The sequence below is a fragment of the Trichechus manatus genome, unplaced genomic scaffold (assembly GCF_000243295.1).
Source record: "Trichechus manatus latirostris isolate Lorelei unplaced genomic scaffold, TriManLat1.0 scaffold00036, whole genome shotgun sequence".
In the NCBI taxonomy this organism is placed as follows: domain Eukaryota; kingdom Metazoa; phylum Chordata; class Mammalia; order Sirenia; family Trichechidae; genus Trichechus; species Trichechus manatus.
In genome coordinates, this window is record NW_004443972.1 from 5,484,108 (window position 1) to 5,502,365 (window position 18,258).

The following is an 18,258-nucleotide window of genomic DNA, read 5'->3' on the forward strand; positions in this document are numbered from 1 at the left end:
GCTATGCTACAAGCTTCATCTCCAAATCAGTGGAAGAGCAGGTTTTGTGTTCCAGAGGTTACCCATACAGGAAGCAATTGTGTTTCTGAAGGTGAAAGCCTGTCAGAGGTCCTGGGAACTAGCTCAAAATGACTAACATCATGGCAGGATGTGACGAATAATAAAAAATATGTAGAGTAGAGATATAATCTTCGGATGAGTCACTTGATCTAATATACAGAAAGATTGAAATATACACAGTATTCTAATATCTAAGAATAAAGGAATGTTTTCAGTAGTAGTCAGTTATTTACCTAATCAGAAAGCAAAAGGAAACATTCAAAAATGTAATTATCTATAAAGTAATATATTAAAATCAAATGGGACAAAATGTAGGTAAGAATCTAGAATTGTCTACCGCGTTTTGTGCGGAAGATAGAGTCCCACGCAGTCATTTATACTACTTTCATATATATTTTAATAATGCCATTGGATATTTTGTAAAAACAGAAACTCCAACTTTCTATGTATTATAATTTTACAAAATTCTGTTTCTAAAATGCAGCCTCAACAATTCAAAACAACAAAGTGTGAGAAGTGTATTATCTTTTACTTCCCCCCCACCCCGTGTCATGAGTCTTTTAATACCCAAAACCCCTGAGTAGCCGCTGCTCTAATGAGGCATCCCTTTCTCCCCACTTCCTGCTTCAAAGCATATCCCTCTTTCTTCCTAGGTGACAACAAACCCACCCGTGACTAATTTATTAATTATGGGGCTCTGCTAGGAAACTGAGAAACCAATTTCACCTAAACCAAAAAGATGGTAATAGTTTTTTACGTCACTTTCTCAGTGAGAAAGAGAAAAGCAGCACTGACTTCTAGAAGCTGGCCTGGTACTATCAGCTAGACCTTGGTGTTCTCCTGTTGAACATCAATAATGTCACAAAACATCAGCATCAGGCAAGGCCACTCTGTGACCATGATGGACCAAGACAAAAAACAAGACTATTCCGTAATCATGACTGAGCACAGACAAAACATTAACATTCTCTGAGTCACAAAATATCAAACACCCCCCTTGCTCAGCAAATACAAGTGACTGTTCTTCATTACCAATGACAGCTTTTGCCTCCCTCTATTCTTCCATTTTTCTACTTAAAATTCATTAAGATACCCAATCATAGAATTATCCCCATTTTCTGACAGCACCCAATCCAGACTGAACTCTCTCTTAATTGAACCCTGGTGGCATAGTGGTTAAGAGTTATGGCTACTAACCAAAACGGCGGCAGTTTGAATCCACCAGGTGTTCCTTGGAAACCCTATGGGGCAGTTCTACTCTCCCCTATAGAGTCATTATGAGTTGGAATCGACTTGACGGCAATGGATTCCATTAAACAAAATTCTTTTGCATTTGTTATGTTTATTGAGCCCCAATATATACTAGGCAGTTGCTAACCAAAACGTTGGAGGTTCAAGTCCACCCAAAGGTGCCTCAGAAGAAAGACTTGGTGATCTGCTTCAAAAAAATCAACCATTGAAAACCCTGTGGATCACATTTCTACTCTGATAGACATGAGGTTGCCGTTAGAGTAAACTCCATGGCAACTAGTCACATGCTAGGCACTGTGCTGGGGGCTGAACAAAATCCCATCATTCACTTTTTTTTTAAATAGTTTATTTTATTTCTGTTGTTGTTGAAAACATACACAGCAAAACATACACCAATTCAGCAATTTTTACATGTACGGTTCAGCGACATTGATTACATTCTTCAAGTTGTGCAACCATTCTTACCATCATTTTCCAAATTGTTCCTCCCCCATTAACATAAACCCACTGTCCCCTAAGCTTCCTATCCAACCTTTTGTGTTGCTGTTTTCAATCTGATCCCAGATAGATAGTTCTTTAAAAGAGCACAATGCTTGAGGCAGACATTCCTTACTAATTAAGCTAAAACTTTGTTTTGTTTGAAGAAGACTTCAGAGAATATTTTTTGGTTTAAGATTTAAGGTTTAAACATTATCTTAGTACAATAATTTCAGGTGTTCATGCAGCCTCAATGGCTCCAGGAAGACTGAATTCCATGAGAATTTGCAATCTGTTCTGCATTTCTTCCCCTTTTGATCAGGTTGCTTCTAAAACATCTTTGATCAAAACATCATTAAACAAATATTTACTGATCACATGCCATGTGTCAGGTACTATGTTAAAATTGAGGGACAATAACATTCCCAGCTCCTGTTCTCATCAACCTTACAGGTTAGGACAGACATAAATTTGGTAATTATCTACAAGTAAAAAGAATGAAGAATATTTTTTCCCTATAAGCTTGGACATTTCCTCTGACACTGTGAAATCAAAACTTCTCTAACTACATGTATATTTTTATTTTGTGGCATTTACTCAACACATGAGTAATAAATAGATCAGTTTATACAACACTGTGCTAAAGGACTAAGAAAAAGCACTGTTTACTACTGCAGTGGAGACCTTCAAATAAATATTAAATGTTAAGTATGACTTAAGATTGAATTATTTGAGGTCTTTTTTCCCCTGATGTCATTATTTAACTCTAATACCAAGAATTTAAGTAGCTTTTCTCCCTAGAGCTATTTTCACAGCTTTCTACAAAAGTAAGAAAGCAAGGCGGGTCTCTGATCCATATCAGCTTTATAAGATATGGAATGAGATACAGAATTAGTATGAATCATAGCCATAACTTTTTCCAAAGTTTCCTAGACAGACAGGGTATGGCATCATCCAAAAGGCCAGACACTGAGATAAGCATGTTCTATGTCATATCTCTTAACCTTTGTTCATGTATGTATTTGTTAATTGAATTATTCATTTATTTAACCAAAATTTATTGAGCATCTACTAGGTTCCAGACACTGGGGTAGGTACCAAGGACACTGCAACAAATGTATGATTGGAGTTGTGACAAGTGCTAAGGAAGGACAAAAGGTGTTATGAGAGTGTCTGATGGGGAAAATGACACTTAGGATGGGTTAACAAGAGCTACGATCTAAAGGAAGAGAAATCGAGATGTTCATAGCAAACCTGTGTTTTGTTGTCTGCTTCTTACGAAAACCAAAAACCAAATCTGGTGCCGTCAAGTCGATTCTGACTCATAGCTGCCCTATACAACAGAGTAGACCTGCCTCATAGGGTTTCCAAGGAGTGGCTGGTGGATTCGAACTGCCGACATTTTGGTTAGCAGCTATAGCTCACCGTAGCTCTTAACCACTGCACCACCAGATATAACTGAGTCTCAGATATATCTGAGCCAGAATTTGAACCCTTCTCTATGTGATCTTTACAATCCAGTATGTATCGACCACGTTGAGTGACTCTGTACATCTTTCTATTAGCACTTTCTTGGTGTGCTGGGATTATGGTTACAAATCTGTCTTCTGGATTACTGCGACATCCTAGAAGGCTGAAACTGTAGCTTGTATAACATGCAGTTCCAGATACCTAAGTGTCACTTTCTAAAGATTGACTAGATGATTAACAATCAGCATATTCAGTGCATTTTTGTTCATTTTATTTAAACTTTTATGGGGAGGGAGGGGATTCTAGAGAATTTGTGTATCTTAAAAAAAAAACAAAACAAAACTGTCCATGGAAGCTTCAATTGATAATGCCAATGCTGTTTCTTTCTTTCTTTTTTCTCACTGTATTATAGAGGTATTTCTTAAAAATCATTCCATTGAAACTAGAGCTACACTTCAAGTTATATAATTATTTTAAAATAGCCTTTGTGGCCTGTAGCTATTTGAAGGTGTCATGGTTTGAATTATGTCCCCCAAAAAAATGTGTGTATCAATTTGGCTGGGCCATGATTCCTGGTACTGTGTGATTTTCCTGTATGTTGTAAACCTGCCTCTATGATGTTGATGAGGGAGGATGGGTGGCAGTTGTGTTAGTAAGGCAGGACTGGATCTATAAGACTGGACTGTGTCCTGAGGCAATCTCTTGAGACATAAAAGACAGAAGTGAGCAGAGGGACTGGGGGACCTCATACCATCAAGAAAGCAGTGCCAGGAGCAGAACACATCCTTTGGACCAGGGTCCCTGGGCCGAGAAGCTCCTAGTACAGGGGAACACTGAGGAGAAGGCCGAGAGAGAGAAAGCCTTCCCCTGGAGCTGACACCCTGAATTTGGACTTTTAACCTACTTTACTGTAAGGAAATAAACTTCTCTTTGTTAAAACCATCCACTTATGGTATTTCTGTTATGGCAGCACTAGATAACTAAGACAGAATGCTTCCCTGTTTGTTTGATGTATCAGAAAAATCAAAGCCAAAATTATAGTTTATTTTAAAACAATTGAAGATCCATGTGATATAGGCCTTGATTCAATTTTTTTTTATCCTTTCCCCTTTTTCGTCATGTAGTCATTGTATGAATGTGAATAGATGGGGTGATAGAAGCAGTTAGGTTATTACATTTTGATGATGACGATGATGATGGTGGTGATGAAGATGGTTTACGGGATAATTGTGGGTATACTCAGCCGGACCTGTGTACCAACAGTTAACAGTTCTGTCATGTGATTCCTGATTCATTGCCAAGCGCCAAAATGGAATGGTTGAATAAAGGCAGTAAATAGTGAAGTATATGGGCATTAAGACTGGTGAATGAACAAAGGAAAACGGGAAAAAGAGGCAAGGCTGAAATCTCGGGCAAGGGTTGGAGGGAAGAGAGTAAGGGCATTGCATAGAATTGGTGTTATAGAGGACTTGTTTTCTCTTCTTAATTTCCTAAAAGAGGATACATTCCCATATTGCTATGTAATTATTTTATTTCTGGAGCAGAAGCCTACACAGCAAGTTTTGTGGCTAGGATTTCTACATCTCAAAAGTTCTCCCACATGACAGTCATTAGACAAATTACAGTCTAGAAAGAGCCTGAAACTCATTTTCTCTGAAATTTCCTGTCAGTTTTAAATCTCAAACTAAGAATCATCCACTTTAAAAGCTGCATTAACCCACAGTCTCTTAGTATAGATACATATCTAGGTCTTCTAAAACCTAATGACACCTAGAAACAACCTGGTCTAAGAACATTCGTTTTTAAGGCAGATGATAGATTTTGGAAGAACTCCTCTGTGGCACCGGTGTTTAAAAAGACCAAGTGATACTAATACAAAGGAATTCTCTCAGGATCGCCAAGCACAAGAGGCAGTCCTACAGTCTGAAATAGGATTGAGAACTTGAGTTTCATGCAAATGTTAGATCTAGGTTTCTTTTATTGCCTAGTTTTATGCAGAGATCTAGACACCTGAAAAGAAACAAGTCAGCCCTTTCTTCAGTGGTATTTTACATTAACCTGTAAGCAAACAATAACTACACAGCAAAAGTTTATCTTGATCTCTTTAACAAGCTCGTATAGAACCATTTCCTCAAAGGGGAGATGCCACCTAATGGTTTCCGTCACATCATGCTGCTCATAAAAGCAGAAGGGGCAAGGAGGTAAAAGATAAAAATGCAGGTAAATCAATTCAGGGAAATTCCTCTGTATTATTTATTCAATCAACCAATAAACCAATATTTAGAAAATACCTGTGTAACATGCTGTGGAAGAATGCAGCCTGTACTCCTCAGGCACTGCCAGTCAACCTTCTATGCTTTAATTTTAGTAATTGTAATGATTTTAATAGCAATTTCAGTTCCTTATAAATTGCTACACAAGTTGCTTATATTCTTGGAGAAGTATTCTTTTTGCCTCTTTATGCTACTCTTTGGTCTCTATGAGGAGATAGTGCTGAAAATTTTCAGAATTCCCTTCCATCTCTAAAATACCATACTATGCTATGCTATACTATACTGCACTATATTGTACTATTGTCTTAGTTGGCTAGTGTTGCTGTAACAGAAATACTACAAGTAGATGGCTTTAACAAAGAGAAATTGATTCTCTCACAGTCCAGTAGGCTACAAGTCCAAATACAGGGCATCAGCTCCAGGGGAAGACTTTCTCTGTCGGCTCTGGAGGAAGGTCCATGTTATCAATCTTCCCTTGGTCTAGGGGATTCTCCACGCAGGAAACTCAGGTCCAAAGGACACCCTCTGCTCCCAGCACTGCTTTCTTGGTGGTATGAGGTCCCCACTCTCTGCTTGCTTCCCTTTCCTTTTATCTATTGTAAGATAAAAGGTGGTGCAGGCTACACTCCAGGGAAACTCTCTTTACCTTGGATCAGGAAAGTGACCTTAGTAAGGGTATAACACTCCTATCTTAATCCTCTTTAACATAAAATTACAATCATAAAATGGAGGACAACCACACAATACTGGGAATCATGGCCTAACCAAGCTGGCAAATATTTTGGGGGGACACAATTCAATCCATGTCAACTATAATATGATTTGATGATATAAATCATATAAGGCATAGTGAATCAATGTTTAATTCTACTCAAGTGTACTTCATTGCTACGATATACCTTGTATAAAGAAGGCCTATGGTTCCACATGGTTCCCATGTATAATTATTTCTCGTTGTGCATTTAACAAATATGTATTGAGTAATCACTATACGCTAGATTCCACGTTAGGTGCTGGAATCTAACACTTAGGCTCATAGATCTTACCATTTAGCTGTCTTTATTATGACACTATGAATAACAAACTTGGGAAGGTCTCACAAAGGAATTCCGTTCCATTCTTCTTCTTTTTTAAAATTTTAATTCTTTTAATTTTCTAAAACAGAACTCGTGATCTTTATTTAGCCTCAACAGTATACTAAGGTGCTTTGAGAATATTATCAGGAGAAGTAAAACTATGGTGAGTTATACATAGTAACAGAGGCAACTTCATTGGGTTAAAAGAACAAGGGCCACGAAACAGTGAGAAAAAGCAGAGAGGGTGAAAAATTACAGATAAGCTAGTCAGAAAAGAAGTCACTACTGTGTAATTATCTGTTACTTAAGGATGTGGTCTCTGTGGTTTCGGATAGACTTGTTTGAGGCATGTTTGTCTGCAGGGTTTGTGGAGATTGTAGGCAGGAATGGAAGTACAAAGAAAGATATATCTCTTTTGAGAATAACCACAGGAGAAACTGTACTATGAAGTCTCCCAGCTCCTAGACATTCCCAATTGTCTCCTGGATTAGCTTGTTGGCAGCTGTACAGATTATATGCATTTCTGAAGAAGCAAATAAACCAAAAAGTTCTTGATGATGTTCTTCCATGGAACAAGGGGGGAATTTTCCTAGGTAAGGATATGAGATCACCCAAGATGTCAGGAACTGAGCTAAGCATGTTTCATGTTATGTCTCTTAATCTCTATTCATGCATGTATTCATTAACTTATTCAATTATTTGTTCTCCAACCAAAATTTATTGACCATCTACTAGGTTCCAGGCACTAGGCTAGGTACTGGGGCACTCATTAATCAAAGAATCACAGATACAAATATAAGGTTGTTGTTAGGAGCCATGGAGTCAACTCTGACTCATGGTGACCTTATTATGTACAACAGAATGAAATATTGCCCAGTCCTACATCATCCTTACAATAGCCAGCATGTTTGAGTCTATCATTGTGACTATGATGTGCCAAAGCATCTCACCGAGGGTCTCCCTTGCCCTTGTTGGCCCTCTACTTCATCAAACATGATATCCTCCTCTAGTGATTGATCCCTTCTGATAACATGTCCAAAGCAAGCTAGTCAGATAATATTCTTTGGTGATCCACAAGGTTTTCACTGGCTAATTATCAGAAGTAGATCACCAGGCATTTCTTCCTAGTCCCGCTTAGTCTGGAAGCTCTGCTGAAACCTGTTCACCGTGAGCGACGCTGCTGCTATTTGAAATACCATGGTGTTTCCAGCATCACGACAGCCTGCAAACCACCACAATACAACAGACAGACAGGTGGTGGAATATAAGATTACAGGCATGGTAAGTGCTTAGAAGGAGGAGCACACAGTGCCTTAAGAGGGTCTGATGGGGGAAGTGACACTGTTGGTTAAGAAGAGCTTTCCTGAGGTGGGGTTTTGCTGTTGTTATAAGTTGCCATCAAGTTGATTCCAACTCATGGCTACTCTGTGTATGCAGAGTAGAATTGCTCCATAGGATTTTCAAGGCTGACCTTCAGAAACAGATTGCCAGGCCTGTCTTCCAAGGCACCTATGGGTGGGTTCCAACTGCCAACCTTTCGGCTATTAGTCAAGCACTTAACCATTTGTGCCACTTAGGCTCTGAAACGGTGCTAATCAAGCTAAAATCTGGAGGGAGAGAAGTTAAGATGTTCATAGCAAACTTACTCTGCAGGTATTATTATATTCACCTCTTAGAAGATATAATGAAGTCTCGGAAATATCAAGCAATGGGGAAGTGGCTGAGCCAGGACTGGAACCTATGTCTATGTGATTTTTAAAATCCGGAGCTTATCTATCACATTAAGATGGATATGATGAACCAATCGTGTTAAAAACTATGAAGACCAGGGTTAAAAGGAATCTTGTTTTGTAAAGCTTAATCAACTTTGCCCTCAGGCAGATGGGAACATGTTCTTGGACTCCAACACTTCCCTCAATGCCCTTCTGACACTTAGTCTTCCCCATTGGAAAGTTTTTCTTTCAGACAAATTGTAATCTAATTATTATCTTCTGTTAGTTTCTATTATTGATTTCCTAAGCAAAAATGAAAAATGTTGAAACCATACTCTTTCATCGTTCAGTAACAGCAACAGAGCAATGAAGCTGAATTTCATGAGTCACCTTTGAAAAATGAGTTTTGTCCTTCGTTTTCTCACTCCGAAATCACCTGAATTTCTTGAGGTCAGTAATGAGGCTACTTTTCATATTTAGAATATTCTCATTTTTCTTAGACTTATTCTATAATTAGGTTGACTCTGAACCCTTTCAATCCCTCTTTCATTTTGGTGGCGTTATTCCAGTACCATCTTTTACTTTGACTGAGTTCCTCTGAAAATTTAGTGGGAGGTTGGGTCCTGGTTTCCTGAAGACCTTCTTCTTACTGTTACTTCCTGCCTCAAGATTGAAGGTATTTTCTCAAACGTAATTGCTTACTTTTTTGCTTTATTCACTTGGGGTCATATTAAAAATGCCCTAGATTCTTATTTTCTCAAATATAGTTAATTATGTTCCATATTCTGTTGTTACAGTTTTCCATCTCCATACCCTACAACTCTGTCTTTAACTTGGCATACGTTCTTACTGAGTTTTGATCTCTTGACTTCTGCTGGTGTAGGCTAGTATTGGTAGGGAGAATGAAAGAGGAATATTAGCTCTACTGCTCATTTAATCTATACATATTTATACAAGACCTACTATGAGCCAGGAACCAGGCCAGGCACTTGTTTATAATGGTGAATAAGGCAGATAGGTATTCCGTTATGCTGTGATATACCCTCTAATATGAGAAGTACACAGTCCCATAGATCCAGGTAGCAGTAACCTAGATAGTAGTAACCCAAACTTATAGGGTCAATAAGAAATATCTAAGCTGAAATTTGAAAGATTAGGAGTTTTTCAGGTAACCATGGCCAAAAAAAGAAGGGTGTTTCAAGCCAAAAGGGTGGTATCTGTGAATGTCAGAAGTGAGAGAACACACACACAAGGGCCCGCTTTGTCTCCTTTACTTAATTTTTATGCAAGCTAGGAGATGCAGAAGAATAAGTGCCTTACTATTTTGTTTTGGAGGAGAAAAAAAAAAAAACCATGAGTTTATACCTTATATACATAGTATACATGAACAATTTCCTTTATAATATGTAAAAACCAAACCCGTTGCCACTGAGTCAATTCCTATTCATAGTGACCCTATAGAACTGCCCCATAAGATTTCCAAGGCTGTAATCTTTATGGAAGCAGACTGCCACATCTTTCTCTTGTGGAGCAACTGGTGGGTTCAAACCACCAACCTTTCTGTTAGCAGCCGAGGACTTAACCACTGCACCACCAGGGCTTCTTCCTTATATGATAGAACAATTTTCTGTAGGCTTTTGGGATCAGATTATGGCTCATTTGGAGCTCCTCCAAGCTCACCAGTGGTCCCTGGACCACAGGAGTCATAGTTTTAGGAGAATGTAAAGAAACTCACTAAGGATGGAGCAGAGACCACAAAGAGAGGAGGGACTGGTGGGTAGGAAGAGGAAGAATGTGCTAAGAGATGAGGTCCAATTGGTGAACAAGGGACAGATGGGACTAGACCTTATATTATAAACCATGTTAAGATATTTGAACTTCATTGTAAGAGTAATGGGAAGCCACAATTTTAAGCCGAGAAGGTAGCAGAGGTTGTATTTCATCCATCTTTTCTTCTACTACTATTTCTTTTGCTCTTCACAAAGGTAGAGATAACAGCAATAAAAATGACTTGAAATGATACTTTCTCCTATCCAAGCTTTATGAGAAACAGACCTACCGATAATTGTAGGGTGATTTAATTTGAATAAAGCTATATTTAAATTATTATCAAAAAGATTTTGTCAGCATCTAATTGTGGGAGGCACTTAAGAGAGTAACATAGACAAAAAAAATGCAGAGATCTGGGATCTATTTTCTAAAAGCTTATTATTTACTATTCTGACCACCATCCCCCCAAACTGCCATCCTACCCCTGGCTTCCTCCAACCCATTTTGTTTCATTAAAAAAAAGACCAAACCTGTTGCCATAGAGTCAATTCTAACTCATGGCAACCCCATGTGTTACAGGGCAGAACAGCTCCATAGGGTTCTTTTGGCTGTAATGTTTATGGAAGCAGATAGGCAGTCCTCTCTTCCTTGGTGCCGCTGAGTGGGTTTGATAGCCAACATTTAGGTTAGTAATCGAGCACAAACTGTGCCACCCAGGAACCTTGTGTCTCATTATTGTTGTTTGGTGTTGCCGAGTCAATTCCGACTCATAGCAACCTCACGTGACAGAGTAGAACTTCCCCACAGGGTTTTCTAGGCTGTAATCTTTATGGGAGCAAATTGCAGGTCTTTCTCCTGTGGAGCTACAGGGTAGGTGGTTCGAATTGCCAACCTTTCAGCAAGCTGCCGGCCTCTTAACTGTTGTGCCACCAGGGCTCAGGAAATCCAACCCAAGTTTTCTCTTGAGTGATGTCAAGAGATGCCAAGGAAGGTGTTGCAACACTCTAACCAGAAAACTATTCTCTTCCCACCTCAACAGGACCTCAGAGAGTGACCCAAGTAACCATGATACGCAGGGGCCACTTAACAGGTTTTGTTTTCTCTTGGCTGATGGCTTCATTTCTGGACCTGCTTTGCCAACCACAGGCCAACTTATGCAAAAGTATCTGGATATCTGTTTAAGAATGAAGGCAATCTATTCCCTTTCTCTAGACACCCATTTCTTTATAATTAAGTCACCATTAAAGGGATTTCCCACCATCTTCCATCTACAGCTGTAGAGACGATAACTAACTCCTGCCTAGAGTGGGCTTAGCTGATCCAGGGGTGAACACTATGAAAGTCTCATAGGTAAGAATGGCTGGGGTAAGAGAAGGAAAGAACTCATTCACATGGCCCCTAGTTATGGAATTAAGGATTGGATTTGAATTTCTGAAAAAGTCCATCTTTCCTTAGGACAGCTCAGCTGTTACTGCTATTTTCCTCTTGAGCTTAATTGGTCCTATCATGTAGCCTCCTTTCTCCTCCAGTCACACACACTCATGGTATAGTGCTTATGTCTTTATTAAGAAAACATGCCACTCCTTTGATTATTGATGATGAAAATTAATACCTTTCTGGATCTGGGATCCGGACAACACCTGAGCCTTCTCCCTTGAAATTCCAAGAAAAGTAAGAGTTTGCATTTGGAGGACAAACACATTTTTTTTTTTTTTTTCCATCTGCAGAATTGGACTATTAATTATTCTCCAGACAGTTAGGGAGGGAAAAAAAAAAAAAAATGGTATCAGCTAAGTGCAACCTGATCTCATCTTATTTGTCCTGTAATCCTTGCAAGAATCTGTCTGAGCTTTAGGACAGGGTGCATTAGAAACAATAATAATGACAGAGAGAAGACAGGACTGTCTGTCCATACTCCTTCAATGTTACTTATCACTCTGAATTGTAATTTTATCTGCATTTGTTATTCTCGTCCATTGGATTGACGTCCACAAGGACAGACAAGGTCTAATTCATCTCTCTATGCCCAGTGCAGAAAAATAGTATCTGACACACCGAAAGGAGTCAAAAAGTATTTATTGACTCCGTAAATGGCTGAGCCCCCAAAAGTAAAAGGCATCACTCAAACAACTGTTTTCATTGTATTGTTTTTCATTCTGGAAAAAAATTGGAGGAAACTGCGCATTCTAAGGAGTCCCTGGGTGCAAACAGTTAATCTGCTCAGCTGTTGACCAAAAGGTTTGAGTTTCAAGTCCACCCAGAAGCACCTCGGGTGAAAGATGTGGTGATCTGCTTCCGAAAAATCAGCCATTGAAAACCCAATGGAGCAAGGTTCTACTCTGACACACATGGGATCACCATATTTTGAAATCTGGTTTACCGGCTTTATACATTTTAGTCCCATCAAGTGGCAATTTCGCAGTGACTGGGCCCACTCATGCAGTAGTCTGTTCATTGGCTAAAGGGTGGGAGAACACCGGCTCGGGCAACCAAAAGCCTGGGTTTGGTGTCTGTTATTAGCTTACGTTTATTGAACATGGCAAGTCCCTGCATGTAACTGGGCTTCCATTTCCCTCTTTGTATAATAGAGGAGTTGGACACAGGGTTCTTAACCTGGGGGCCACAGGTTCATGGACAAATACCAAGGTAAGTCTGTGAACTCCCTGAAATTTTGTATACAATTTTCTAGGTTTGAGGGTGTATACATTTAAGCATTTTTTCATAAAAAGGGTTCATAGCTTTCATCATGTTTCTAAAAGGAAACTGACTTAAAAAACAAAAAGTTACGAAACTCCTGAATAGCTAACTTAAAAAAAAAAAAAGACTATTTTTTAGAGTAGTTTTAAGTTTGTAGAACAATTATACAGAAAGTACACAGAGTTCCCATATACCCGCCACCCCCCTGCACATTGTTTCTCCTGTTACTAACATCTTGCATTCCTGTGGTACATTTGTTACGACTGATAAACCAATACTGATTCATTATTATTAACTAAAGTCCATAGTTTACATTAGGGCTGACTCTTTATGTAGGACAATCATATGGGTTTTGACAAATGCATAATGTCTTACGTCTACCATTACAGTATGATACAGAATAGTTTCACTGCCCTAAAAATTCCCTGGGCTCCACCTATTCATCCTTCCCCCCGGAACCACTGATATTTTTACTATTTCTACAGTTTTGTCTCTTCTTCAACGGCGTTTACTTGGAATCATACAGTGTGTAGCTTTTCAGACCGGCTTTTTTTACTTAACAGTATGCATTTAAGATTCCTCCATGTCTTTCCATTGCTTAATTGCTCATTTCTTTTTATTACTGAAAAATACTCCATTGTATGGGTATACCAGAGTTTGTTGATCCATTCACCTCCTTGAAGGACATCATGGTTGCTTCCATTTTTGACAATTATGAATAAAGCTGCTATAAACATTCATGTGCAGATTCTTATGTGGATACGCATTTTCATCTCATTTGGTTAGATACCTACAAATAACTAACTTTTGATAACCCTTTCCCCTAGAAATTCCCTCAGAGGTTCTAAGGAACTTCTAAATCTGCTTCAGCTCATAAATTTTTGTTTTTTTTTTCTAATTGTCCATTTACCCCAGATCATTTGCTGCCTCATGGTATTTTAAGCATTTATGTATACCTGGGTTAAACATTATCTACATTATCTGATTCAGAAGCTAGGTTTTTAACTTCTCCAAATTCCATCAGAAATTATTATAGTCATGCCCACAGTAAATACTGAATAACATTTTTTACAGATATATTGTATCCCACCCAGAACACTATTTTCCCTCAAATACGCTATGTCTCGCAGGATCAGAGCTATAAATATCATCTACTCAAAAGGAGCTCAGGAGATAGACAACAGAGGATCTGTTTGCTACAACTGTCCACATAGGAAGCCAGCAGGGGGAGATGACAGTCCTGGAACCTTGGGGACACTGAGTGAAGAGAGAGTGAAGATTTCTGACACTCACCAAGAATGCCAGGTAGGCCATTCTTAAAAGTGTGGCCTGAGTCGGTGGTCACAATTCTCTGAGCAAAAGCAATTGTCTCATAATTTAAAGGAGGCAAAATTTAAAGGTGAAGGAAGAGGTGAGTTTTGTATAGCATTCCTGTATTAGTTTCCTGTTGCTGCTGTAACAAATGACCACAAACTAAGGGACTTAAAACAACATTAATTTATTATCTTACAGTTACTGAAGTCAGAAGCATAAATTTGTCTGTAGGATTTCATTCCTTTTGTAGGCTCCAGTATGCAGAGTCCACTTCCTTGCCCTTTCCAGCTTCCAAAGACCACCTACATCCTTTGGCTCACGACCCCTTCAAAGCCAGCAGTGTAGCATCTTCAAATCTCGTTCTTCTTTCCTCTGCTTCTGTCATCGCATAACCTTCTGTCTGACTCTGACTTCTCCTACATTTCTTTTATGAGGACCCTTGTGATTATATCAGGCCCACTTGGATAGTCAGAAAAATTTCCCCCTTTTAAGATACTTAATCAATATGCAGTCCTTTTTGACATATAAGCTAATATTCACCGGTTTGGGAGATTAAGATGTGGAGGGGCCATTATTCAGCCTACAGCAATACCTTTTGTTTGCATGCATCTATTCATTTATTATGCCATAGGTTTGTAGGAAGAGTCACATTTATAGATGTCATGTGAGAGAAAGAAAAAGTAAAGAGGGAATTTATGTGGCTAAGTATGTGTGCAAGTGGTAAGAGAGGGAAGGACTATGTATTTGGAGTGGAAGGGAACGTAAAGTTTTAAAAGTCACCGGTTACCTCTAGGGGGGCATAAAGAATGAAGGAATTTTCTCTCACTACCAATTTATCACACATCCCACTTCTATACTTCTTATAAGGAACACTAGAATATTGGGAGAGTTTGAAGGCTGTGCGTTATAGCTAAATTAAATGTGAACGTTCTATAGTATTCCCATATGTCAATATTTTCCTGAGGACGGAGATGTGTGCAGTGGGGAAGGGAGCAAAGTGTGGTGTGGAGGTGGAAGTGGGAGAGGACATACCAGATAGCCATGTGTACACAAACCTTTCTTGTGTGATGTTGCCTTCCCCTTAGGGTAATTCCAGGTCCACTAAGCTTCTTGGGAACTACTGAGATGATCCTAAGAACACTGTGTAATCCAGAGTGTTAGAGATGGTTCAAGGCAGGCCTTACCAATCATAAGAGCATTCTTCCTTCTAGTAATTCGAGTATCTCATTAACTGATTACTTAACTCATTGAAACTCATGCCAGGCACTGTAGTAGGTTCCGCTGTACATTGGTGAAGAAAACATAGTCCCGGCCGCATAGAGGTAAGAGTTGGGTCATTTTAAGACGCCCTGAGGGTCTGCTATCTGGGAAAGAAGAGATCTAGAGGTCCACAGTCGCAAATGGAGGAGAAACTGGTCATAAAGTAACCAAGAAAGTCCATATTGTTTAGACTTTTGACGATGTTAAAAAGACCATAAAAGTCATATTGATTGCTTGCGTTTGATCTTCTTTCCACAGAACGTTTGAAGAAAGATGAGAAAATGATTAGAAATGATCACTTGACCCTATTAGGCAATAAGTGGATGAAAGTGCAGGGGCTGAGCAGTTTGGGAACTACATAAACATGGAAGTGGAACAAATTTCTTTTCCAGAAGTGTACAACGGCACTTAAACCGGAGAAGACCCTTGCCTCACAATCCTGATGACAAGTCACCTATTGTATCTCTCTCAGCTCTGTCCCTTATGATGATTAATAGATGGGAATGACTACCTTGAATTGAGTCAAGTTTCTTCTGCCCATCCCTGTCCCTAGGACTGGGTCACCCCCCTACATAGGAGTAACTCTTAGCTACCCTTCAACATCTTTAGACAGCGATTTACTGGGCCTCACATTTTGGAGCCTAAAAGTGAATGAAGCAGGCTTCCTCTGTAACTGGCTTCTCAAAATAAGGACCCTACAGTCAGGAAAATGTGGATAATGTAGCTGATTGCCTTTCACCATCATTTATGCTATCATTTATACCTGTCCAACCCAGATAAGAATTAGAAACAACTTAGTAGTTGCCCAGTAGTCAGTGTCAAAGCTGACATCTATAGTATCCATTTTAGGTTGAAGGTTTTTAGAACAATTGCTGTGGAAACTCTTGGTTTTATCACAGTTCAAGAGGCTATGTGTGTCAACCATCCATGGGTCCTTTCATTGACCTCTGATAATGCTCTCACCATTGAAGAAGCAGAGTAAATACAGAGGGGCAGGCAGAAGGGAAAGAAGGGGGAGGAGAGTGACGGGAGACAAGAAGTAATCAGAATCATGGGGAGTGCTAGTAAGAGTACCCTAGAGACTTGGAGAGGTCAGGGTGAATGCAACCAACCACACTCTGGCTCAGAGAGCAGCTGTATTAACATGGTATTCACCTCGCATGCGCTGTACACGTGAAATATTTATCTATGGCAGGATGAGGTCATGGCATAGAGCATGGAATTGCAGAGCCAGAATGCCCTGTCTGAACTTCTTATCTCAGCTCTCCCACATACTAGCTATGTGACCTTGGAGAAGATACCTCCGTTTCCCCATCTGTAAAATAAGAAACTTCATGATACTTAACTTACTGTGTACAGTTGTGGCGAGCTGTTTATACTCAGTTGTGAAGAAATATTTTTTTTCCCACTGGTCTTTCAACCAGCCACAAATTTAAGGTCTTTTTGTAAATCTACAATGATGACTGGCATTCTGTCATTCCCTAAATTAGAACAGTGCCTGGTACTTAATTTGTGCAATTGAAGTTTTAGCTATTACTTTGACAGTGTGTTGACCATATACTGATCTAGTTTTCATTTCTAGTTGCAAAATGGCTTTTTTCATTTATTTGTTTTAAAATAGAGCTCACCTCAGTGTTGATGGAAGAAAGGCACAAGCAGTTGCTTTAAAAAAAAAAAAAAATCCAAAAATAAAATCCCGAGGAGTGAAATGGCTTTGCCAGTCTTAGAAATTTTTGTCTTGGGGTTTACTAAAATTTGTTTCCTGTGTTCCCAGAGTGGGCAGAGGCAAAGAGCCTTAGAATTTATTATCACTGGATATTTAGAAAAAATTTTTTTTAAAAATATATGAAATATATGTTTTCAACATTAGAGAAATGATGGATTCTCCGTCTTCACCCGAAGTGCTGTTAATAATTACCTCGGATTTTTTGTAATCCCCTGAGAGTTATTTTTATTTTGTAACTGAATTACAATACTTTATTTCATTTTGTGCTTTTCCAATATGCTCAGCAATTGAAGATTTCACAGGATAAAGAAAGTACAAGTCCATAGCAATGCCAGAACATTTTATAACAAACAGAAGACTGGTTAGGGGCTGTTTATACTCAGTTGTGGAGGAATATTTTTCTCTGCTAGACCTCCAACCAGCCACAAAATTTAGGTGATCACGTAAATACTACAGTGGTGACTGGCATCCCATCATTCACATTGTTCTTCCACAATCACCATAAACAAACCCCAGCTCTTGGGATGCATTTGAAAATTCCTTTTTGCACCATCATATTACAGCATTATAAGTGTGCTGTAACGTGTGGTTATTGCATTGGCGTACCTTTCTACACACTGATATGCTTACAACAACATAGTATCTACAATGCAGTTAATGTTCATGGAGATCACAACCTGACATGGTGCATTCTTATTTGTTTGTGACTGTCTTTCTCTATTACAGTATAAGCTCTTGGGGGCAGGGACTTGGTTTTTTTCATGACTATATGTTGGCATGAAAAGATAGCCTAGAAAAGTGCTGGGCACACAGTAGGCACTCAAAAAATATTTGGTGAATGGAAGAATGACCAAATAAACTAATTCTGCAAGGTTTCAAAGAGAATGCTGATGTCAGAATAATCCATCGAAAAGACAGCAAGCTATTTTAAGAGTTTCGGGAGTCTCAGGGGATGAGGTGACTTTTAATAGTCCTTCTGATAAAAAAGTAATTCCCTGGGATAGTTGTTAGTTTGTATTCAAAGCACATTCCCTATATGACGAAACTTTTCTAAGCAACTATTCCTGGAAAGATTAATAGATGTAAGAAAAGTAGTTAAAGTCTTACTCAGAGTTTGAAAACCATCTCTTCGTATTTAAAAAGGCATTAATCATGATCATTAATCAATAGGA